Below are 23,616 nucleotides of genomic sequence, written 5' to 3' on the forward strand. Positions count from 1 at the left end.
GGTTCAAATCGTGGACGACCCCAAATTTTCAGATTCTTTGACATGGTTCCATTATCTTATTGAAGTCAATTTCCTGAGAGAATTTCAACTGAATTTTGTTTTTTCAAAACTCTCAAAATAGATTGGATTTACTTATTTGCAGAATTGAATTTTGTTTTATGTCAAACTGCTAATATTATTTGTAAGTACTTATCTGCACATAGCATGTGACATGTCTTGGGTTTTATCCATCAGAAAAACTCTGCTGGGCATCATAAAACTTTGCACAGCAATTTCCAAGCAGGTATACTTAGAAAAATATTGACTATTAGGAAATATTTTATTTATGATAATATTTCCTCTTTTTATACATTAGTGACTGCTTTAAAATAATACAATTTTCACATAAAAACAGTTAAGAAATCAAACAAAATGTGCTTACTTGATGATTCTATGACTCTCACTTTGGGTGCGAGAGGTCCCGGGTTCAAATCCTGGACGAGCCCAACTTTTCAGATTCTTTGACATGGTTCCATTATCTTATTGAAGTCAATTTCCTGAGTGAATTTCAACTGAATGTTGTTTTTTCAAAACTCTCAAAATAAATTGGATTTACTTATTTGCACAATTGAATTTTGTTTTTTGTCAAACTGCTAAAATTATTTGTAAGAACTTATCTGCACATAGCATGTGACATGTCTTGGGTTTTATCCATCAGAAAAACTCTGCTGGTCATCATAAAACTTTGCACAACAATTTCCAAGCAAGTATACTTAGAAAAATATTGACTATTAGGAAACATTTTATTTATGCTATATTTCCTCCTTGTATACATTAGTGACTGCTTTAAAAGAATACCATTTTCACATAAAAACAGTAAAGAAATCAAATAAACCATACTTATTTCAGTTGGCTCGTTGGTCTAGGGGTATGATTCTCGCTTTGGGTGCGAGAGGTCCCGGGTTCAAATCCCGGACGAGCCCTCTATTTCTTTTGTACAGTACATCTCATGGTTTATATATATCTGATTTTCTCAATTGGCTAAGTCAATAGCATCAACTGAGTTTTGTTTTTGCCATACTCCCAATAGAATTTGTACATACTTATGAATCTTGCCTTCATCATTTTTCAATTGCCTTTCTTCTATTTATGCATGATTTACACATAGCTTTTGACAAGTCTTGGGTTTTATCGATCAGACAAGTCCAAACTCTGTAGCCATTTTTAAATCTTGTCACTGCACTTGCACTTTCCAAATAAGCACACAAAGAAAACTATCAATAGAATCTTACGGAAACATTTTAGTTGTTCTAAAAATAAGAGCATACTTATTCAAATTTCAACTGTATTGTGGTATATTAGGAAAACTGCAGGTTCCCTACTGTCTAGATAGCTTTGAATGTTTTAAAAGAATAGTCTCATTTTGAAACACAAAAAGTTCAAAAATGAAAGTGCAAGGTTTTCTTTTGCCTTTCTTCTGTGTCTGGAAGCATGATTTGTACATTGCATATGACAAGTCTTTAGCTTCGTCCATGAGAGAAGTCCAAACTCTGTAGGCACTCACAAATCTTGTCCCTGCACTTTTCCTATATGCATACTTAGAAAACTATCTACTGGACCATAAGGAAATATTTTATTTATTCTACAAATTCATTTTTACATAAATGTATATGGTGTTTTTAAAAACAAAAAGCTATTTTCTTTAAATCAATTGAAAAATCAATAGAAAAATGGTCAGGTAGGTGGCTTGTTGGTCTAGGGTTATGATTCTCGCTTAGGGTTGCGAGAGGTCCCAAGTTCAAATCGTGGACGAGCCCAAATTTTCAGATTCTTTGACATGGTTCCATTATCTTATTGAAGTCAATTTCCTGAGTGAATTTCAACTGAATTTTGTTTTTTCAAAACAATCAAAATAGATTGGATTTACTTATTTGCAGAATTGAATTTTGTTTTATGTCAAACTGCTAATATTATTTGTAAGTACTTATCTGCACATAGCATGTGACATGTCTTGGGTTTTATCCATCAGAAAAACTCTGCTGGGCATCATAAAACTTTGCACAGCAATTTCCAAGCAGGTATACTTAGAAAAATATTGACTATTAGGAAATATTTTATTTATGATAATATTTCCTCTTTTTATACATTAGTGACTGCTTTAAAATAATACAATTTTCACATAAAAACAGTTAAGAAATCAAACAAAATGTGCTTACTTGATGATTCTATGACTCTCACTTTGGGTGCGAGAGGTCCCGGGTTCAAATCCTGGACGAGCCCAACTTTTCAGATTCTTTGACATGGTTCCATTATCTTATTGAAGTCAATTTCCTGAGTGAATTTCAACTGAATGTTGTTTTTTCAAAACTCTCAAAATAAATTGGATTTACTTATTTGCACAATTGAATTTTGTTTTTTGTCAAACTGCTAAAATTATTTGTAAGAACTTATCTGCACATAGCATGTGACATGTCTTGGGTTTTATCCATCAGAAAAACTCTGCTGGTCATCATAAAACTTTGCACAACAATTTCCAAGCAAGTATACTTAGAAAAATATTGACTATTAGGAAACATTTTATTTATGCTATATTTCCTCCTTGTATACATTAGTGACTGCTTTAAAAGAATACCATTTTCACATAAAAACAGTAAAGAAATCAAATAAACCATACTTATTTCAGTTGGCTCGTTGGTCTAGGGGTATGATTCTCGCTTTGGGTGCGAGAGGTCCCGGGTTCAAATCCCGGACGAGCCCTCTATTTCTTTTGTACAGTACATCTCATGGTTTATATATATCTGATTTTCTCAATTGGCTAAGTCAATAGCATCAACTGAGTTTTGTTTTTGCCATACTCCCAATAGAATTTGTACATACTTATGAATCTTGCCTTCATCATTTTTCAATTGCCTTTCTTCTATTTATGCATGATTTACACATAGCTTTTGACAAGTCTTGGGTTTTATCGATCAGACAAGTCCAAACTCTGTAGCCATTTTTAAATCTTGTCACTGCACTTGCACTTTCCAAATAAGCACACAAAGAAAACTATCAATAGAATCTTACGGAAACATTTTAGTTGTTCTAAAAATAAGAGCATACTTATTCAAATTTCAACTGTATTGTGGTATATTAGGAAAACTGCAGGTTCCCTACTGTCTAGATAGCTTTGAATGTTTTAAAAGAATAGTCTCATTTTGAAACACAAAAAGTTCAAAAATGAAAGTGCAAGGTTTTCTTTTGCCTTTCTTCTGTGTCTGGAAGCATGATTTGTACATTGCATATGACAAGTCTTTAGCTTCGTCCATGAGAGAAGTCCAAACTCTGTAGGCACTCACAAATCTTGTCCCTGCACTTTTCCTATATGCATACTTAGAAAACTATCTACTGGACCATAAGGAAATATTTTATTTATTCTACAAATTCATTTTTACATAAATGTATATGGTGTTTTTAAAAACAAAAAGCTATTTTCTTTAAATCAATTGAAAAATCAATAGAAAAATGGTCAGGTAGGTGGCTTGTTGGTCTAGGGTTATGATTCTCGCTTAGGGTTGCGAGAGGTCCCAAGTTCAAATCGTGGCCGAGCCCAAATTTTCAGATTCTTTGACATGGTTCCATTATCTTATTGAAGTCAATTTCCTGAGTGAATTTCAACTGAATTTTGTTTTTTCAAAACTCTCAAAATAGATTGGATTTACTTATTTGCAGAATTGAATTTTGTTTTATGTCAAACTGCTAATATTATTTGTAAGTACTTATCTGCACATAGCATGTGACATGTCTTGGGTTTTATCCATCAGAAAAACTCTGCTGGGCATCATAAAACTTTGCACAGCAATTTCCAAGCAGGTATACTTAGAAAAATATTGACTATTAGGAAATATTTTATTTATGATAATATTTCCTATTTTTATACATTAGTGACTGCTTTAAAATAATACAATTTTCACATAAAAACAGTTAAGAAATCAAACAAAATGTGCTTACTTGATGATTCTATGACTCTCACTTTGGGTGCGAGAGGTCCCGGGTTCAAATCCTGGACGAGCCCAACTTTTCAGATTCTTTGACATGGTTCCATTATCTTATTGAAGTCAATTTCCTGAGTGAATTTCAACTGAATGTTGTTTTTTCAAAACTCTCAAAATAGATTGGATTTACTTATTTGCACAATTGAATTTTGTTTTTTGTCAAACTGCTAAAATTATTTGTAAGTACTTATCTGCACATAGCATGTGACATGTCTTGGGTTTTATCCATCAGAAAAACTCTGCTGGTCATCATAAAACTTTGCACAGCAATTTCCAAGCAAGTATACTTAGAAAAATATTGACTATTAGGAAACATTTTATTTATGCTATATTTCCTCCTTGTATACATTAGTGACTGCTTTAAAAGAATACCATTTTCACATAAAAACAGTAAAGAAATCAAATAAACCACACTTATTTCAGTTGGCTCGTTGGTCTAGGGGTGTGATTCTCGCTTTGGGTGCGAGAGGTCCCGGGTTCAAATCCCGGACGAGCCCTCTATTTCTTTTGTACAGTACATCTCATGGTTTATATATATCTGATTTTCTCAATTGGCTAAGTCAATAGCATCAACTGAGTTTTGTTTTTGCCATACTCCCAATAGAATTTGTACATACTTATGAATCTTGCCTTCATCATTTTTCAATTGCCTTTCTTCTATTTATGCATGATTTACACATAGCTTTTGACAAGTCTTGGGTTTTATCGATCAGACAAGTCCAAACTCTGTAGCCATTTTTAAATCTTGTCACTGCACTTGCACTTTCCAAATAAGCACACAAAGAAAACTATCAATAGAATCTTACGGAAACATTTTAGTTGTTCTAAAAATAAGAGCATACTTATTCAAATTTCAACTGTATTGTGGTATATTAGGAAAACTGCAGGTTCCCTACTGTCTAGATAGCTTTGAATGTTTTAAAAGAATAGTCTCATTTTGAAACACAAAAAGTTCAAAAATGAAAGTGCAAGGTTTTCTTTTGCCTTTCTTCTGTGTCTGGAAGCATGATTTGTACATTGCATATGACAAGTCTTTAGCTTCGTCCATGAGAGAAGTCCAAACTCTGTAGGCACTCACAAATCTTGTCCCTGCACTTTTCCTATATGCATACTTAGAAAACTATCTACTGGACCATAAGGAAATATTTTATTTATTCTACAAATTCATTTTTACATAAATGTATATGGTGTTTTTAAAAACAAAAAGCTATTTTCTTTAAATCAATTGAAAAATCAATAGAAAAATGGTCAGGTAGGTGGCTTGTTGGTCTAGGGTTATGATTCTCGCTTAGGGTTGCGAGAGGTCCCAAGTTCAAATCGTGGACGAGCCCAAATTTTCAGATTCTTTGACATGGTTCCATTATCTTATTGAAGTCAATTTCCTGAGTGAATTTCAACTGAATTTTGTTTTTTCAAAACAATCAAAATAGATTGGATTTACTTATTTGCAGAATTGAATTTTGTTTTATGTCAAACTGCTAATATTATTTGTAAGTACTTATCTGCACATAGCATGTGACATGTCTTGGGTTTTATCCATCAGAAAAACTCTGCTGGGCATCATAAAACTTTGCACAGCAATTTCCAAGCAGGTATACTTAGAAAAATATTGACTATTAGGAAATATTTTATTTATGATAATATTTCCTCTTTTTATACATTAGTGACTGCTTTAAAATAATACAATTTTCACATAAAAACAGTTAAGAAATCAAACAAAATGTGCTTACTTGATGATTCTATGACTCTCACTTTGGGTGCGAGAGGTCCCGGGTTCAAATCCTGGACGAGCCCAACTTTTCAGATTCTTTGACATGGTTCCATTATCTTATTGAAGTCAATTTCCTGAGTGAATTTCAACTGAATGTTGTTTTTTCAAAACTCTCAAAATAAATTGGATTTACTTATTTGCACAATTGAATTTTGTTTTTTGTCAAACTGCTAAAATTATTTGTAAGAACTTATCTGCACATAGCATGTGACATGTCTTGGGTTTTATCCATCAGAAAAACTCTGCTGGTCATCATAAAACTTTGCACAACAATTTCCAAGCAAGTATACTTAGAAAAATATTGACTATTAGGAAACATTTTATTTATGCTATATTTCCTCCTTGTATACATTAGTGACTGCTTTAAAAGAATACCATTTTCACATAAAAACAGTAAAGAAATCAAATAAACCACACTTATTTCAGTTGGCTCGTTGGTCTAGGGGTATGATTCTCGCTTTGGGTGCGAGAGGTCCCGGGTTCAAATCCCGGACGAGCCCTCTATTTCTTTTGTACAGTACATCTCATGGTTTATATATATCTGATTTTCTCAATTGGCTAAGTCAATAGCATCAACTGAGTTTTGTTTTTGCCATACTCCCAATAGAATTTGTACATACTTATGAATCTTGCCTTCATCATTTTTCAATTGCCTTTCTTCTATTTATGCATGATTTACACATAGCTTTTGACAAGTCTTGGGTTTTATCGATCAGACAAGTCCAAACTCTGTAGCCATTTTTAAATCTTGTCACTGCACTTGCACTTTCCAAATAAGCACACAAAGAAAACTATCAATAGAATCTTACGGAAACATTTTAGTTGTTCTAAAAATAAGAGCATACTTATTCAAATTTCAACTGTATTGTGGTATATTAGGAAAACTGCAGGTTCCCTACTGTCTAGATAGCTTTGAATGTTTTAAAAGAATAGTCTCATTTTGAAACACAAAAAGTTCAAAAATGAAAGTGCAAGGTTTTCTTTTGCCTTTCTTCTGTGTCTGGAAGCATGATTTGTACATTGCATATGACAAGTCTTTAGCTTCGTCCATGAGAGAAGTCCAAACTCTGTAGGCACTCACAAATCTTGTCCCTGCACTTTTCCTATATGCATACTTAGAAAACTATCTACTGGACCATAAGGAAATATTTTATTTATTCTACAAATTCATTTTTACATAAATGTATATGGTGTTTTTAAAAACAAAAAGCTATTTTCTTTAAATCAATTGAAAAATCAATAGAAAAATGGTCAGGTAGGTGGCTTGTTGGTCTAGGGTTATGATTCTCGCTTAGGGTTGCGAGAGGTCCCAAGTTCAAATCGTGGCCGAGCCCAAATTTTCAGATTCTTTGACATGGTTCCATTATCTTATTGAAGTCAATTTCCTGAGTGAATTTCAACTGAATTTTGTTTTTTCAAAACTCTCAAAATAGATTGGATTTACTTATTTGCAGAATTGAATTTTGTTTTATGTCAAACTGCTAATATTATTTGTAAGTACTTATCTGCACATAGCATGTGACATGTCTTGGGTTTTATCCATCAGAAAAACTCTGCTGGGCATCATAAAACTTTGCACAGCAATTTCCAAGCAGGTATACTTAGAAAAATATTGACTATTAGGAAATATTTTATTTATGATAATATTTCCTCCTTTTATACATTAGTGACTGCTTTAAAATAATACAATTTTCACATAAAAACAGTTAAGAAATCAAACAAAATGTGCTTACTTGATGATTCTATGACTCTCACTTTGGGTGCGAGAGGTCCCGGGTTCAAATCCTGGACGAGCCCAACTTTTCAGATTCTTTGACATGGTTCCATTATCTTATTGAAGTCAATTTCCTGAGTGAATTTCAACTGAATGTTGTTTTTTCAAAACTCTCAAAATAGATTGGATTTACTTATTTGCACAATTGAATTTTGTTTTTTGTCAAACTGCTAAAATTATTTGTAAGTACTTATCTGCACATAGCATGTGACATGTCTTGGGTTTTATCCATCAGAAAAACTCTGCTGGTCATCATAAAACTTTGCACAGCAATTTCCAAGCAAGTATACTTAGAAAAATATTGACTATTAGGAAACATTTTATTTATGCTATATTTCCTCCTTGTATACATTAGTGACTGCTTTAAAAGAATACCATTTTCACATAAAAACAGTAAAGAAATCAAATAAACCACACTTATTTCAGTTGGCTCGTTGGTCTAGGGGTGTGATTCTCGCTTTGGGTGCGAGAGGTCCCGGGTTCAAATCCCGGACGAGCCCTCTATTTCTTTTGTACAGTACATATATATCTGATTTTCTCAATTGGCTAAGTCAATAGCATCAACTGAGTTTTGTTTTTGCCATACTCCCAATAGAATTTGTACATACTTATGAATCTTGCCTTCATCATTTTTCAATTGCCTTTCTTCTATTTATGCATGATTTACACATAGCTTTTGACAAGTCTTGGGTTTTATCGATCAGACAAGTCCAAACTCTGTAGCCATTTTTAAATCTTGTCACTGCACTTGCACTTTCCAAATAAGCACACAAAGAAAACTATCAATAGAATCTTACGGAAACATTTTAGTTGTTCTAAAAATAAGAGCATACTTATTCAAATTTCAACTGTATTGTGGTATATTAGGAAAACTGCAGGTTCCCTACTGTCTAGATAGCTTTGAATGTTTTAAAAGAATAGTCTCATTTTGAAACACAAAAAGTTCAAAAATGAAAGTGCAAGGTTTTCTTTTGCCTTTCTTCTGTGTCTGGAAGCATGATTTGTACATTGCATATGACAAGTCTTTAGCTTCGTCCATGAGAGAAGTCCAAACTCTGTAGGCACTCACAAATCTTGTCCCTGCACTTTTCCTATATGCATACTTAGAAAACTATCTACTGGACCATAAGGAAATATTTTATTTATTCTACAAATTCATTTTTACATAAATGTATATGGTGTTTTTAAAAACAAAAAGCTATTTTCTTTAAATCAATTGAAAAATCAATAGAAAAATGGTCAGGTAGGTGGCTTGTTGGTCTAGGGTTATGATTCTCGCTTAGGGTTGCGAGAGGTCCCAAGTTCAAATCGTGGACGAGCCCAAATTTTCAGATTCTTTGACATGGTTCCATTATCTTATTGAAGTCAATTTCCTGAGTGAATTTCAACTGAATTTTGTTTTTTCAAAACAATCAAAATAGATTGGATTTACTTATTTGCAGAATTGAATTTTGTTTTATGTCAAACTGCTAATATTATTTGTAAGTACTTATCTGCACATAGCATGTGACATGTCTTGGGTTTTATCCATCAGAAAAACTCTGCTGGGCATCATAAAACTTTGCACAGCAATTTCCAAGCAGGTATACTTAGAAAAATATTGACTATTAGGAAATATTTTATTTATGATAATATTTCCTCTTTTTATACATTAGTGACTGCTTTAAAATAATACAATTTTCACATAAAAACAGTTAAGAAATCAAACAAAATGTGCTTACTTGATGATTCTATGACTCTCACTTTGGGTGCGAGAGGTCCCGGGTTCAAATCCTGGACGAGCCCAACTTTTCAGATTCTTTGACATGGTTCCATTATCTTATTGAAGTCAATTTCCTGAGTGAATTTCAACTGAATGTTGTTTTTTCAAAACTCTCAAAATAAATTGGATTTACTTATTTGCACAATTGAATTTTGTTTTTTGTCAAACTGCTAAAATTATTTGTAAGACCTTATCTGCACATAGCATGTGACATGTCTTGGGTTTTATCCATCAGAAAAACTCTGCTGGTCATCATAAAACTTTGCACAACAATTTCCAAGCAAGTATACTTAGAAAAATATTGACTATTAGGAAACATTTTATTTATGCTATATTTCCTCCTTGTATACATTAGTGACTGCTTTAAAAGAATACCATTTTCACATAAAAACAGTAAAGAAATCAAATAAACCACAATTATTTCAGTTGGCTCGTTGGTCTAGGGGTATGATTCTCGCTTTGGGTGTGAGAGGTCCCGGGTTCAAATCCCGGACGAGCCCTCTATTTCTTTTGTACAGTACATCTCATGGTTTATATATATCTGATTTTCTCAATTGGCTAAGTCAATAGCATCAACTGAGTTTTGTTTTTGCCATACTCCCAATAGAATTTGTACATACTTATGAATCTTGCCTTCATCATTTTTCAATTGCCTTTCTTCTATTTATGCATGATTTACACATAGCTTTTGACAAGTCTTGGGTTTTATCGATCAGACAAGTCCAAACTCTGTAGCCATTTTTAAATCTTGTCACTGCACTTGCACTTTCCAAATAAGCACACAAAGAAAACTATCAATAGAATCTTACGGAAACATTTTAGTTGTTCTAAAAATAAGAGCATACTTATTCAAATTTCAACTGTATTGTGGTATATTAGGAAAACTGCAGGTTCCCTACTGTCTAGATAGCTTTGAATGTTTTAAAAGAATAGTCTCATTTTGAAACACAAAAAGTTCAAAAATGAAAGTGCAAGGTTTTCTTTTGCCTTTCTTCTGTGTCTGGAAGCATGATTTGTACATTGCATATGACAAGTCTTTAGCTTCGTCCATGAGAGAAGTCCAAACTCTGTAGGCACTCACAAATCTTGTCCCTGCACTTTTCCTATATGCATACTTAGAAAACTATCTACTCGACCATAAGGAAATATTTTATTTATTCTACAAATTCATTTTTACATAAATGTATATGGTGTTTTTAAAAACAAAAAGCTATTTTCTTTAAATCAATTGAAAAATCAATAGAAAAATGGTCAGGTAGGTGGCTTGTTGGTCTAGGGTTATGATTCTCGCTTAGGGTTGCGAGAGGTCCCAAGTTCAAATCGTGGACGAGCCCAAATTTTCAGATTCTTTGACATGGTTCCATTATCTTATTGAAGTCAATTTCCTGAGTGAATTTCAACTGAATTTTGTTTTTTCAAAACTCTCAAAATAGATTGGATTTACTTATTTGCAGAATTGAATTTTGTTTTATGTCAAACTGCTAATATTATTTGTAAGTACTTATCTGCACATAGCATGTGACATGTCTTGGGTTTTATCCATCAGAAAAACTCTGCTGGGCATCATAAAACTTTGCACAGCAATTTCCAAGCAGGTATACTTAGAAAAATATTGACTATTAGGAAATATTTTATTTATGATAATATTTCCTCCTTTTATACATTAGTGACTGCTTTAAAATAATACAATTTTCACATAAAAACAGTTAAGAAATCAAATAAAATGTGTTTACTTGATGATTCTATGACTCTCACTTTGGGTGCGAGAGGTCCCGGGTTCAAATCCTGGACGAGCCCAACTTTTCAGATTCTTTGACATGGTTCCATTATCTTATTGAAGTCAATTTCCTGAGTGAATTTCAACTGAATGTTGTTTTTTCAAAACTCTCAAAATAGATTGGATTTACTTATTTGCACAATTGAATTTTGTTTTTTGTCAAACTGCTAAAATTATTTGTAAGTACTTATCTGCACATAGCATGTGACATGTCTTGGGTTTTATCCATCAGAAAAACTCTGCTGGTCATCATAAAACTTTGCACAGCAATTTCCAAGCAAGTATACTTAGAAAAATATTGACTATTAGGAAACATTTTATTTATGCTAATATTTCCTCCTTGTATACATTAGTGACTGCTTTAAAAGAATACCATTTTCACATAAAAACAGTTAAGAAATCAAATAAACCACACTTATTTCAGTTGGCTCGTTGGTCTAGGGGTATGATTCTCACTTTGGGTGCGAGAGGTCCCGGGTTCAAATCCCGGACGAGCCCTCTATTTCTTTTGTACAGTACATCTCATGGTTTATATATATCTGATTTTCTCAATTGGCTAAGTCAATAGCATCAACTGAGTTTTGTTTTTGCCATACTCCCAATAGAATTTGTACATACTTATGAATCTTGCCTTCATCATTTTTCAATTGCCTTTCTTCTATTTATGCATGATTTACACATAGCTTTTGACAAGTCTTGGGTTTTATCGATCAGACAAGTCCAAACTCTGTAGCCATTTTTAAATCTTGTCACTGCACTTGCACTTTCCAAATAAGCACACAAAGAAAACTATCAATAGAATCTAACGGAAACATTTTAGTTGTTCTAAAAATAAGAGCATACTTATTCAAATTTCAACTGTATTGTGGTATATTAAGAAAACTGCAGGTTCCCTACTGTCTAGATAGCTTTGAATGTTTTAAAAGAATAGTCTCATTTTGAAACACAAAAAGTTCAAAAATGAAAGTGCAAGGTTTTCTTTTGCCTTTCTTCTGTGTCTGGAAGCATGATTTGTACATTGCATATGACAAGTCTTTAGCTTCGTCCATGAGAGAAGTCCAAACTCTGTAGGCACTCACAAATCTTGTCCCTGCACTTTTCCTATATGCATACTTAGAAAACTATCTACTGGACCATAAGGAAATATTTTATTTATTCTAAAAATTCATTTTTACATAAATGTATATGGTGTTTTTAAAAACAAAAAGCTATTTTCTTTAAATCAATTGAAAAATCAATAGAAAAATGTTCAGGTAGGTGGCTTGTTGGTCTAGGGTTATGATTCTTGCTTAGGGTGTGAGAGGTCCCGGGTTCAAATCATGGACAATGCCAAATTTTCAGATTCTTTGACATAGTTCCATTATCTTATTGAAGTCAATTTCCTGAGTAAAATCTTCAACTGAATATTATTTTTTAAAAACTCACAAAATAGATTGGATTTACTTATTTGCACAATTGAATTTTGTTTTTTGTCAAACTGCTAAAATTATTTGTAATTACTTACCTGCACATAGCATGTGACATGTCTTGGGTTTTATCCATCAGAAAAACTCTGCTGGGCATCATAAAACTTTGCACAGCAATTTCCAAGCAGGTATACTTAGAAAAATATTGACTATTAGGAAATATTTTATTTATGATAATATTTCCTCCTTTTATACATTAGTGACTGCTTTAAAATAATACAATTTTCACATAAAAACAGTTAAGAAATCAAACAAAATGTGTTTACTTGATGATTCTATGACTCTCACTTTGGGTGCGAGAGGTCCCGGGTTCAAATCCAGGACGAGCCCAACTTTTCAGATTCTTTGACATGGTTCCATTATCTTATTGAAGTCAATTTCCTGAGTGAATTTCAACTGAATGTTGTTTTTTCAAAACGCTCAAAATAAATTGGATTTACTTATTTGCACAATTGAATTTTGTTTTTTGTCAAACTGCTAAAATTATTTGTAAATACTTATCTGCACATAGCATGTGACATGTCTTGGGTTTTATCCATCAGAAAAACTCTGCTGGTCATCATAAAACTTTGCACAGCAATTTCCAAGCAAGTATACTTAGAAAAATATTGACTATTAGGAAACATTTTATTTATGCTATATTTCCTCCTTGTATACATTAGTGACTGCTTTAAAAGAATACCATTTTCACATAAAAACAGTAAAGAAATCAAATAAACCACACTTATTTCAGTTGGCTCGTTGGTCTAGGGGTAAGATTCTCGCTTTGGGTGCGAGAGGTCCCGGGTTCAAATCCCGGACGAGCCCTCTATTTCTTTTGTACAGTACATCTCATGGTTTATATATATCTGATTTTCTCAATTGGCTAAGTCAATAGCATCAACTGAGTTTTGTTTTTGCCATACTCCCAATAGAATTTGTACATACTTATGAATCTTGCCTTCATCATTTTTCAATTGCCTTTCTTCTATTTATGCATGATTTACACATACCTTTTGACAAGTCTTGGGTTTTATCGATCAGACAAGTCCAAACTGTGTAGCCATTTTTTAATCTTGTCACTGCACTTTCCAAATAAGCACACAAAGAAAACTATCAATAGAATCTTACGGAAACATTTTAGTTGTTCTAAAAATAAGAGCATACTTATTCAAATTTCAACTGTATTGTGGTATATTAGGAAAACTGCAGGTTCCCTACTGTCTAGATAGCTTTGAATGTTTTAAAAGAATAGTCTCATTTTGAAACACAAAAAGTTCAAAAATGAAAGTGCAAGGTTTTCTTTTGCCTTTCTTCTGTGTCTGGAAGCATGATTTGTACATTGCATATGACAAGTCTTTAGCTTCGTCCATGAGAGAAGTCCAAACTCTGTAGGCACTCACAAATCTTGTCCCTGCACTTTTCCTATATGCATACTTAGAAAACTATCTACTGGACCATAAGGAAATATTTTATTTATTCTACAAATTCATTTTTACATAAATGTATATGGTGTTTTTAAAAACAAAAAGCTATTTTCTTTAAATCAATTGAAAAATCAATAGAAAAATGTTCAGGTAGGTGGCTTGTTGGTCTAGGGTTATGATTCTTGCTTAGGGTGTGAGAGGTCCCGGGTTCAATTCATGGACGAGGCCAAATTTTCAGATTCTTTGACATAGTTCCATTATCTTATTGAAGTCAATTTCCTGAGTAAAATCTTCAACTGAATATTATTTTTTAAAAACTCACAAAATAGATTGGATTTACTTATTTGCACAATAGAATTTTGTTTTTTGTCAAACTGCTAAAATTATTTGTAATTACTTACCTGCACATAGCATGTGACATGTCTTGGGTTTTATCCATCAGAAAAACTCTGCTGGGCATCATAAAACTTTGCACAGCAATTTCCAAGCAAGTATACTTAGAAAAATATTGACTATTAGGAAATATTTAATTTATGATAATATTTCCTCCTTTTATACATTAGTGACTGCTTTAAAATAATACAATTTTCACATAAAAACAGTTAAGAAATCAAATAAAATGTGCTTACTTGATGTTTCTATGACTCTCACTTTGGGTGCGAGAGGTCCCGGGTTCAAATCCTGGACGAGCCCAACTTTTCAGATTCTTTGACATGGTTCCATTATCTTATTGAAGTCAATTTCCTGAGTGAATTTCAACTGAATGTTGTTTTTTCAAAACTCTCAAAATAAATTGGATTTACTTATTTGCACAATTGAATTTTGTTTTTTGTCAAACTGCTAAAATTATTTGTAAGAACTTATCTGCACATAGCATGTGACATGTCTTGGGTTTTATCCATCAGAAAAACTCTGCTGGTCATCATAAAACTTTGCACAGCAATTTCCAAGCAAGTATACTTAGAAAAATATTGACTATTAGGAAACATTTTATTTATGCTAATATTTCCTCCTTGTATACATTAGTGACTGCTTTAAAAGAATACCATTTTCACATAAAAACAGTTAAAAAATCAAATAAACCAGACTTATTTCAGTTGGCTCGTTGGTCTAGGGGTATGATTCTCGCTTTGGGTGCGAGAGGTCCTGGGTTCAAATCCCGGACGAGCCCTCTATTTCTTTTGTACAGTACATCTCATGGTTTATATATATCTGATTTTCTCAATTGGCTAAGTCAATAGCATCAACTGAGTTTTGTTTTTGCCATACTCCCAATAGAATTTGTACATACTTATGAATCTTGCCTTCATCATTTTTCAATTGCCTTTCTTCTATTTATGCATGATTTACACATAGCTTTTGACAAGTCTTGGGTTTTATCGATCAGACAAGTCCAAACTCTGTAGCCATTTTTAAATCTTGTCACTGCACTTTCCAAATAAGCACACAAAGAAAACTATCAATAGAATCTTACGGAAACATTTTAGTTGTTCTAAAAATAAGAGCATACTTATTCAAATTTCAACTGTATTGTGGTATATTAGGAAAACTGCAGGTTCCCTACTGTCTAGATAGCTTTGAATGTTTTAAAAGAATAGTCTCATTTTGAAATGCAAAAAGTTCAAAAATGAAAGTGCAAGGTTTTCTTTTGCCTTTTTTCTGTGTCTGGAAGCATGATTTGTACATTGCATATGACAAGTCTTTAGCTTCGTCCATGAGAGAAGTCCAAACTCTGTAGGCACTCACAAATCTTGTCCCTGCACTTTTCCTATATGCATACTTAGAAAACTATCTACTGGACCATAAGGAAATATTTTATTTATTCTACAAATTCATTTTTACATAAATGTATATGGTGTTTTTAAAAACAAAAAGCTATTTTCTTTAAATCAATTGAAAAATCAATAGAAAAATGGTCAGGTAGGTGGCTTGTTGGTCTAGGGTTATGATTCTCGCTTAGGGTTGCGAGAGGTCCCAGGTTCAAATCGTGGACAACCCCAAATTTTCAGATTCTTTGACATGGTTCCATTATCTTATTGAAGTCAATTTCCTGAGAGAATTTCAACTGAATTTTGTTTTTTCAAAACTCTCAAAATAGATTGGATTTACTTATTTGCAGAATTGAATTTTGTTTTATGTCAAACTGCTAATATTATTTGTAAGTACTTATCTGCACATAGCATGTGACATGTCTTGGGTTTTATCCATCAGAAAAACTCTGCTGGGCATCATAAAACTTTGCACAGCAATTTCCAAGCAGGTATACTTAGAAAAATATTGACTATTAGGAAATATTTTATTTATGATAATATTTCCTATTTTTATACATTAGTGACTGCTTTAAAATAATACAATTTTCACATAAAAACAGTTAAGAAATCAAACAAAATGTGCTTACTTGATGATTCTATGACTCTCACTTTGGGTGCGAGAGGTCCCGGGTTCAAATCCTGGACGAGCCCAACTTTTCAGATTCTTTGACATGGTTCCATTATCTTATTGAAGTCAATTTCCTGAGTGAATTTCAACTGAATGTTGTTTTTTCAAAACTCTCAAAATAGATTGGATTTACTTATTTGCACAATTGAATTTTGTTTTTTGTCAAACTGCTAAAATTATTTGTAAGTACTTATCTGCACATAGCATGTGACATGTCTTGGGTTTTATCCATCAGAAAAAATCTGCTGGTCATCATAAAACTTTGCACAGCAATTTCCAAGCAAGTATACTTAGAAAAATATTGACTATTAGGAAACATTTTATTTATGCTATATTTCCTCCTTGTATACATTAGTGACTGCTTTAAAAGAATACCATTTTCACATAAAAACAGTAAAGAAATCAAATAAACCACACTTATTTCAGTTGGCTCGTTGGTCTAGGGGTGTGATTCTCGCTTTGGGTGCGAGAGGTCCCGGGTTCAAATCCCGGACGAGCCCTCTATTTCTTTTGTACAGTACATCTCATGGTTTATATATATCTGATTTTCTCAATTGGCTAAGTCAATAGCATCAACTGAGTTTTGTTTTTGCCATACTCCCAATAGAATTTGTACATACTTATGAATCTTGCCTTCATCATTTTTCAATTGCCTTTCTTCTATTTATGCATGATTTACACATAGCTTTTGACAAGTCTTGGGTTTTATCGATCAGACAAGTCCAAACTCTGTAGCCATTTTTAAATCTTGTCACTGCACTTGCACTTTCCAAATAAGCACACAAAGAAAACTATCAATAGAATCTTACGGAAACATTTTAGTTGTTCTAAAAATAAGAGCATACTTATTCAAATTTCAACTGTATTGTGGTATATTAGGAAAACTGCAGGTTCCCTACTGTCTAGATAGCTTTGAATGTTTTAAAAGAATAGTCTCATTTTGAAACACAAAAAGTTCAAAAATGAAAGTGCAAGGTTTTCTTTTGCCTTTCTTCTGTGTCTGGAAGCATGATTTGTACATTGCATATGACAAGTCTTTAGCTTCGTCCATGAGAGAAGTCCAAACTCTGTAGGCACTCACAAATCTTGTCCCTGCACTTTTCCTATATGCATACTTAGAAAACTATCTACTGGACCATAAGGAAATATTTTATTTATTCTACAAATTCATTTTTACATAAATGTATATGGTGTTTTTAAAAACAAAAAGCTATTTTCTTTAAATCAATTGAAAAATCAATAGAAAAATGGTCAGGTAGGTGGCTTGTTGGTCTAGGGTTATGATTCTCGCTTAGGGTTGCGAGAGGTCCCAAGTTCAAATCGTGGACGAGCCCAAATTTTCAGATTCTTTGACATGGTTCCATTATCTTATTGAAGTCAATTTCCTGAGTGAATTTCAACTGAATTTTGTTTTTTCAAAACAATCAAAATAGATTGGATTTACTTATTTGCAGAATTGAATTTTGTTTTATGTCAAACTGCTAATATTATTTGTAAGTACTTATCTGCACATAGCATGTGACATGTCTTGGGTTTTATCCATCAGAAAAACTCTGCTGGGCATCATAAAACTTTGCACAGCAATTTCCAAGCAGGTATACTTAGAAAAATATTGACTATTAGGAAATATTTTATTTATGATAATATTTCCTCTTTTTATACATTAGTGACTGCTTTAAAATAATACAATTTTCACATAAAAACAGTTAAGAAATCAAACAAAATGTGCTTACTTGATGATTCTATGACTCTCACTTTGGGTGCGAGAGGTCCCGGGTTCAAATCCTGGACGAGCCCAACTTTTCAGATTCTTTGACATGGTTCCATTATCTTATTGAAGTCAATTTCCTGAGTGAATTTCAACTGAATGTTGTTTTTTCAAAACTCTCAAAATAAATTGGATTTACTTATTTGCACAATTGAATTTTGTTTTTTGTCAAACTGCTAAAATTATTTGTAAGAACTTATCTGCACATAGCATGTGACATGTCTTGGGTTTTATCCATCAGAAAAACTCTGCTGGTCATCATAAAACTTTGCACAACAATTTCCAAGCAAGTATACTTAGAAAAATATTGACTATTAGGAAACATTTTATTTATGCTATATTTCCTCCTTGTATACATTAGTGACTGCTTTAAAAGAATACCATTTTCACATAAAAACAGTAAAGAAATCAAATAAACCATACTTATTTCAGTTGGCTCGTTGGTCTAGGGGTATGATTCTCGCTTTGGGTGCGAGAGGTCCCGGGTTCAAATCCCGGACGAGCCCTCTATTTCTTTTGTACAGTACATCTCATGGTTTATATATATCTGATTTTCTCAATTGGCTAAGTCAATAGCATCAACTGAGTTTTGTTTTTGCCATACTCCCAATAGAATTTGTACATACTTATGAATCTTGCCTTCATCATTTTTCAATTGCCTTTCTTCTATTTATGCATGATTTACACATAGCTTTTGACAAGTCTTGGGTTTTATCGATCAGACAAGTCCAAACTCTGTAGCCATTTTTAAATCTTGTCACTGCACTTGCACTTTCCAAATAAGCACACAAAGAAAACTATCAATAGAATCTTACGGAAACATTTTAGTTGTTCTAAAAATAAGAGCATACTTATTCAAATTTCAACTGTATTGTGGTATATTAGGAAAACTGCAGGTTCCCTACTGTCTAGATAGCTTTGAATGTTTTAAAAGAATAGTCTCATTTTGAAACACAAAAAGTTCAAAAATGAAAGTGCAAGGTTTTCTTTTGCCTTTCTTCTGTGTCTGGAAGCATGATTTGTACATTGCATATGACAAGTCTTTAGCTTCGTCCATGAGAGAAGTCCAAACTCTGTAGGCACTCACAAATCTTGTCCCTGCACTTTTCCTATATGCATACTTAGAAAACTATCTACTGGACCATAAGGAAATATTTTATTTATTCTACAAATTCATTTTTACATAAATGTATATGGTGTTTTTAAAAACAAAAAGCTATTTTCTTTAAATCAATTGAAAAATCAATAGAAAAATGGTCAGGTAGGTGGCTTGTTGGTCTAGGGTTATGATTCTCGCTTAGGGTTGCGAGAGGTCCCAAGTTCAAATCGTGGCCGAGCCCAAATTTTCAGATTCTTTGACATGGTTCCATTATCTTATTGAAGTCAATTTCCTGAGTGAATTTCAACTGAATTTTGTTTTTTCAAAACTCTCAAAATAGATTGGATTTACTTATTTGCAGAATTGAATTTTGTTTTATGTCAAACTGCTAATATTATTTGTAAGTACTTATCTGCACATAGCATGTGACATGTCTTGGGTTTTATCCATCAGAAAAACTCTGCTGGGCATCATAAAACTTTGCACAGCAATTTCCAAGCAGGTATACTTAGAAAAATATTGACTATTAGGAAATATTTTATTTATGATAATATTTCCTATTTTTATACATTAGTGACTGCTTTAAAATAATACAATTTTCACATAAAAACAGTTAAGAAATCAAACAAAATGTGCTTACTTGATGATTCTATGACTCTCACTTTGGGTGCGAGAGGTCCCGGGTTCAAATCCTGGACGAGCCCAACTTTTCAGATTCTTTGACATGGTTCCATTATCTTATTGAAGTCAATTTCCTGAGTGAATTTCAACTGAATGTTGTTTTTTCAAAACTCTCAAAATAGATTGGATTTACTTATTTGCACAATTGAATTTTGTTTTTTGTCAAACTGCTAAAATTATTTGTAAGTACTTATCTGCACATAGCATGTGACATGTCTTGGGTTTTATCCATCAGAAAAACTCTGCTGGTCATCATAAAACTTTGCACAGCAATTTCCAAGCAAGTATACTTAGAAAAATATTGACTATTAGGAAACATTTTATTTATGCTATATTTCCTCCTTGTATACATTAGTGACTGCTTTAAAAGAATACCATTTTCACATAAAAACAGTAAAGAAATCAAATAAACCACACTTATTTCAGTTGGCTCGTTGGTCTAGGGGTGTGATTCTCGCTTTGGGTGCGAGAGGTCCCGGGTTCAAATCCCGGACGAGCCCTCTATTTCTTTTGTACAGTACATCTCATGGTTTATATATATCTGATTTTCTCAATTGGCTAAGTCAATAGCATCAACTGAGTTTTGTTTTTGCCATACTCCCAATAGAATTTGTACATACTTATGAATCTTGCCTTCATCATTTTTCAATTGCCTTTCTTCTATTTATGCATGATTTACACATAGCTTTTGACAAGTCTTGGGTTTTATCGATCAGACAAGTCCAAACTCTGTAGCCATTTTTAAATCTTGTCACTGCACTTGCACTTTCCAAATAAGCACACAAAGAAAACTATCAATAGAATCTTACGGAAACATTTTAGTTGTTCTAAAAATAAGAGCATACTTATTCAAATTTCAACTGTATTGTGGTATATTAGGAAAACTGCAGGTTCCCTACTGTCTAGATAGCTTTGAATGTTTTAAAAGAATAGTCTCATTTTGAAACACAAAAAGTTCAAAAATGAAAGTGCAAGGTTTTCTTTTGCCTTTCTTCTGTGTCTGGAAGCATGATTTGTACATTGCATATGACAAGTCTTTAGCTTCGTCCATGAGAGAAGTCCAAACTCTGTAGGCACTCACAAATCTTGTCCCTGCACTTTTCCTATATGCATACTTAGAAAACTATCTACTGGACCATAAGGAAATATTTTATTTATTCTACAAATTCATTTTTACATAAATGTATATGGTGTTTTTAAAAACAAAAAGCTATTTTCTTTAAATCAATTGAAAAATCAATAGAAAAATGGTCAGGTAGGTGGCTTGTTGGTCTAGGGTTATGATTCTCGCTTAGGGTTGCGAGAGGTCCCAAGTTCAAATCGTGGACGAGCCCAAATTTTCAGATTCTTTGACATGGTTCCATTATCTTATTGAAGTCAATTTCCTGAGTGAATTTCAACTGAATTTTGTTTTTTCAAAACAATCAAAATAGATTGGATTTACTTATTTGCAGAATTGAATTTTGTTTTATGTCAAACTGCTAATATTATTTGTAAGTACTTATCTGCACATAGCATGTGACATGTCTTGGGTTTTATCCATCAGAAAAACTCTGCTGGGCATCATAAAACTTTGCACAGCAATTTCCAAGCAGGTATACTTAGAAAAATATTGACTATTAGGAAATATTTTATTTATGATAATATTTCCTCTTTTTATACATTAGTGACTGCTTTAAAATAATACAATTTTCACATAAAAACAGTTAAGAAATCAAACAAAATGTGCTTACTTGATGATTCTATGACTCTCACTTTGGGTGCGAGAGGTCCCGGGTTCAAATCCTGGACGAGCCCAACTTTTCAGATTCTTTGACATGGTTCCATTATCTTATTGAAGTCAATTTCCTGAGTGAATTTCAACTGAATGTTGTTTTTTCAAAACTCTCAAAATAAATTGGATTTACTTATTTGCACAATTGAATTTTGTTTTTTGTCAAACTGCTAAAATTATTTGTAAGAACTTATCTGCACATAGCATGTGACATGTCTTGGGTTTTATCCATCAGAAAAACTCTGCTGGTCATCATAAAACTTTGCACAACAATTTCCAAGCAAGTATACTTAGAAAAATATTGACTATTAGGAAACATTTTATTTATGCTATATTTCCTCCTTGTATACATTAGTGACTGCTTTAAAAGAATACCATTTTCACATAAAAACAGTAAAGAAATCAAATAAACCACACTTATTTCAGTTGGCTCGTTGGTCTAGGGGTATGATTCTCGCTTTGGGTGTGAGAGGTCCCGGGTTCAAATCCCGGACGAGCCCTCTATTTCTTTTGTACAGTACATCTCATGGTTTATATATATCTGATTTTCTCAATTGGCTAAGTCAATAGCATCAACTGAGTTTTGTTTTTGCCATACTCCCAATAGAATTTGTACATACTTATGAATCTTGCCTTCATCATTTTTCAATTGCCTTTCTTCTATTTATGCATGATTTACACATAGCTTTTGACAAGTCTTGGGTTTTATCGATCAGACAAGTCCAAACTCTGTAGCCATTTTTAAATCTTGTCACTGCACTTGCACTTTCCAAATAAGCACACAAAGAAAACTATCAATAGAATCTTACGGAAACATTTTAGTTGTTCTAAAAATAAGAGCATACTTATTCAAATTTCAACTGTATTGTGGTATATTAGGAAAACTGCAGGTTCCCTACTGTCTAGATAGCTTTGAATGTTTTAAAAGAATAGTCTCATTTTGAAACACAAAAAGTTCAAAAATGAAAGTGCAAGGTTTTCTTTTGCCTTTCTTCTGTGTCTGGAAGCATGATTTGTACATTGCATATGACAAGTCTTTAGCTTCGTCCATGAGAGAAGTCCAAACTCTGTAGGCACTCACAAATCTTGTCCCTGCACTTTTCCTATATGCATACTTAGAAAACTATCTACTGGACCATAAGGAAATATTTTATTTATTCTACAAATTCATTTTTACATAAATGTATATGGTGTTTTTAAAAACAAAAAGCTATTTTCTTTAAATCAATTGAAAAATCAATAGAAAAATGGTCAGGTAGGTGGCTTGTTGGTCTAGGGTTATGATTCTCGCTTAGGGTTGCGAGAGGTCCCAAGTTCAAATCGTGGCCGAGCCCAAATTTTCAGATTCTTTGACATGGTTCCATTATCTTATTGAAGTCAATTTCCTGAGTGAATTTCAACTGAATTTTGTTTTTTCAAAACTCTCAAAATAGATTGGATTTACTTATTTGCAGAATTGAATTTTGTTTTATGTCAAACTGCTAATATTATTTGTAAGTACTTATCTGCACATAGCATGTGACATGTCTTGGGTTTTATCCATCAGAAAAACTCTGCTGGGCATCATAAAACTTTGCACAGCAATTTCCAAGCAGGTATACTTAGAAAAATATTGACTATTAGGAAATATTTTATTTATGATAATATTTCCTCCTTTTATACATTAGTGACTGCTTTAAAATAATACAATTTTCACATAAAAACAGTTAAGAAATCAAACAAAATGTGCTTACTTGATGATTCTATGACTCTCACTTTGGGTGCGAGAGGTCCCGGGTTCAAATCCTGGACGAGCCCAACTTTTCAGATTCTTTGACATGGTTCCATTATCTTATTGAAGTCAATTTCCTGAGTGAATTTCAACTGAATGTTGTTTTTTCAAAACT

At 32.7% G+C, this 23,616-nt stretch overlaps 13 non-coding genes across 13 annotated transcripts; all 13 read left to right on the top strand.

Annotated features, from left to right (window-relative positions):
• The first annotated feature begins 890 nt into the window (after window positions 1–890).
• TRNAP-UGG (transfer RNA proline (anticodon UGG)) lies at window positions 891–962 on the top strand. The gene has a single exon. It is a non-coding gene; the product is annotated as a tRNA-Pro (tRNA).
• A 1,702-nt stretch (window positions 963–2,664) lies between these two features.
• On the top strand, window positions 2,665–2,736 carry TRNAP-UGG (transfer RNA proline (anticodon UGG)). The gene has a single exon. It is a non-coding gene; the product is annotated as a tRNA-Pro (tRNA).
• A 1,702-nt stretch (window positions 2,737–4,438) lies between these two features.
• Window positions 4,439–4,510, top strand: TRNAP-UGG (transfer RNA proline (anticodon UGG)). Its single transcript has one exon. It is a non-coding gene; the product is annotated as a tRNA-Pro (tRNA).
• A 1,702-nt stretch (window positions 4,511–6,212) lies between these two features.
• TRNAP-UGG (transfer RNA proline (anticodon UGG)) lies at window positions 6,213–6,284 on the top strand. Its single transcript has one exon. It is a non-coding gene; the product is annotated as a tRNA-Pro (tRNA).
• A 1,702-nt stretch (window positions 6,285–7,986) lies between these two features.
• TRNAP-UGG (transfer RNA proline (anticodon UGG)) lies at window positions 7,987–8,058 on the top strand. Its single transcript has one exon. It is a non-coding gene; the product is annotated as a tRNA-Pro (tRNA).
• Window positions 8,059–9,748: 1,690 nt separating this feature from the next.
• TRNAP-UGG (transfer RNA proline (anticodon UGG)) lies at window positions 9,749–9,820 on the top strand. The gene has a single exon. It is a non-coding gene; the product is annotated as a tRNA-Pro (tRNA).
• A 1,703-nt stretch (window positions 9,821–11,523) lies between these two features.
• TRNAP-UGG (transfer RNA proline (anticodon UGG)) lies at window positions 11,524–11,595 on the top strand. The gene has a single exon. It is a non-coding gene; the product is annotated as a tRNA-Pro (tRNA).
• A 1,703-nt stretch (window positions 11,596–13,298) lies between these two features.
• On the top strand, window positions 13,299–13,370 carry TRNAP-UGG (transfer RNA proline (anticodon UGG)). Its single transcript has one exon. It is a non-coding gene; the product is annotated as a tRNA-Pro (tRNA).
• Window positions 13,371–15,068: 1,698 nt separating this feature from the next.
• On the top strand, window positions 15,069–15,140 carry TRNAP-UGG (transfer RNA proline (anticodon UGG)). The gene has a single exon. It is a non-coding gene; the product is annotated as a tRNA-Pro (tRNA).
• Window positions 15,141–16,836: 1,696 nt separating this feature from the next.
• Window positions 16,837–16,908, top strand: TRNAP-UGG (transfer RNA proline (anticodon UGG)). The gene has a single exon. It is a non-coding gene; the product is annotated as a tRNA-Pro (tRNA).
• A 1,702-nt stretch (window positions 16,909–18,610) lies between these two features.
• On the top strand, window positions 18,611–18,682 carry TRNAP-UGG (transfer RNA proline (anticodon UGG)). The gene has a single exon. It is a non-coding gene; the product is annotated as a tRNA-Pro (tRNA).
• A 1,702-nt stretch (window positions 18,683–20,384) lies between these two features.
• TRNAP-UGG (transfer RNA proline (anticodon UGG)) lies at window positions 20,385–20,456 on the top strand. Its single transcript has one exon. It is a non-coding gene; the product is annotated as a tRNA-Pro (tRNA).
• A 1,702-nt stretch (window positions 20,457–22,158) lies between these two features.
• TRNAP-UGG (transfer RNA proline (anticodon UGG)) lies at window positions 22,159–22,230 on the top strand. Its single transcript has one exon. It is a non-coding gene; the product is annotated as a tRNA-Pro (tRNA).
• Window positions 22,231–23,616: the final 1,386 nt, after the last annotated feature.

The sequence above is a fragment of the Taudactylus pleione genome, unplaced genomic scaffold (assembly GCF_031769625.1).
Source record: "Taudactylus pleione unplaced genomic scaffold, aTauple2 ptg000317l, whole genome shotgun sequence".
NCBI lineage: Eukaryota > Metazoa > Chordata > Amphibia > Anura > Myobatrachidae > Taudactylus > Taudactylus pleione.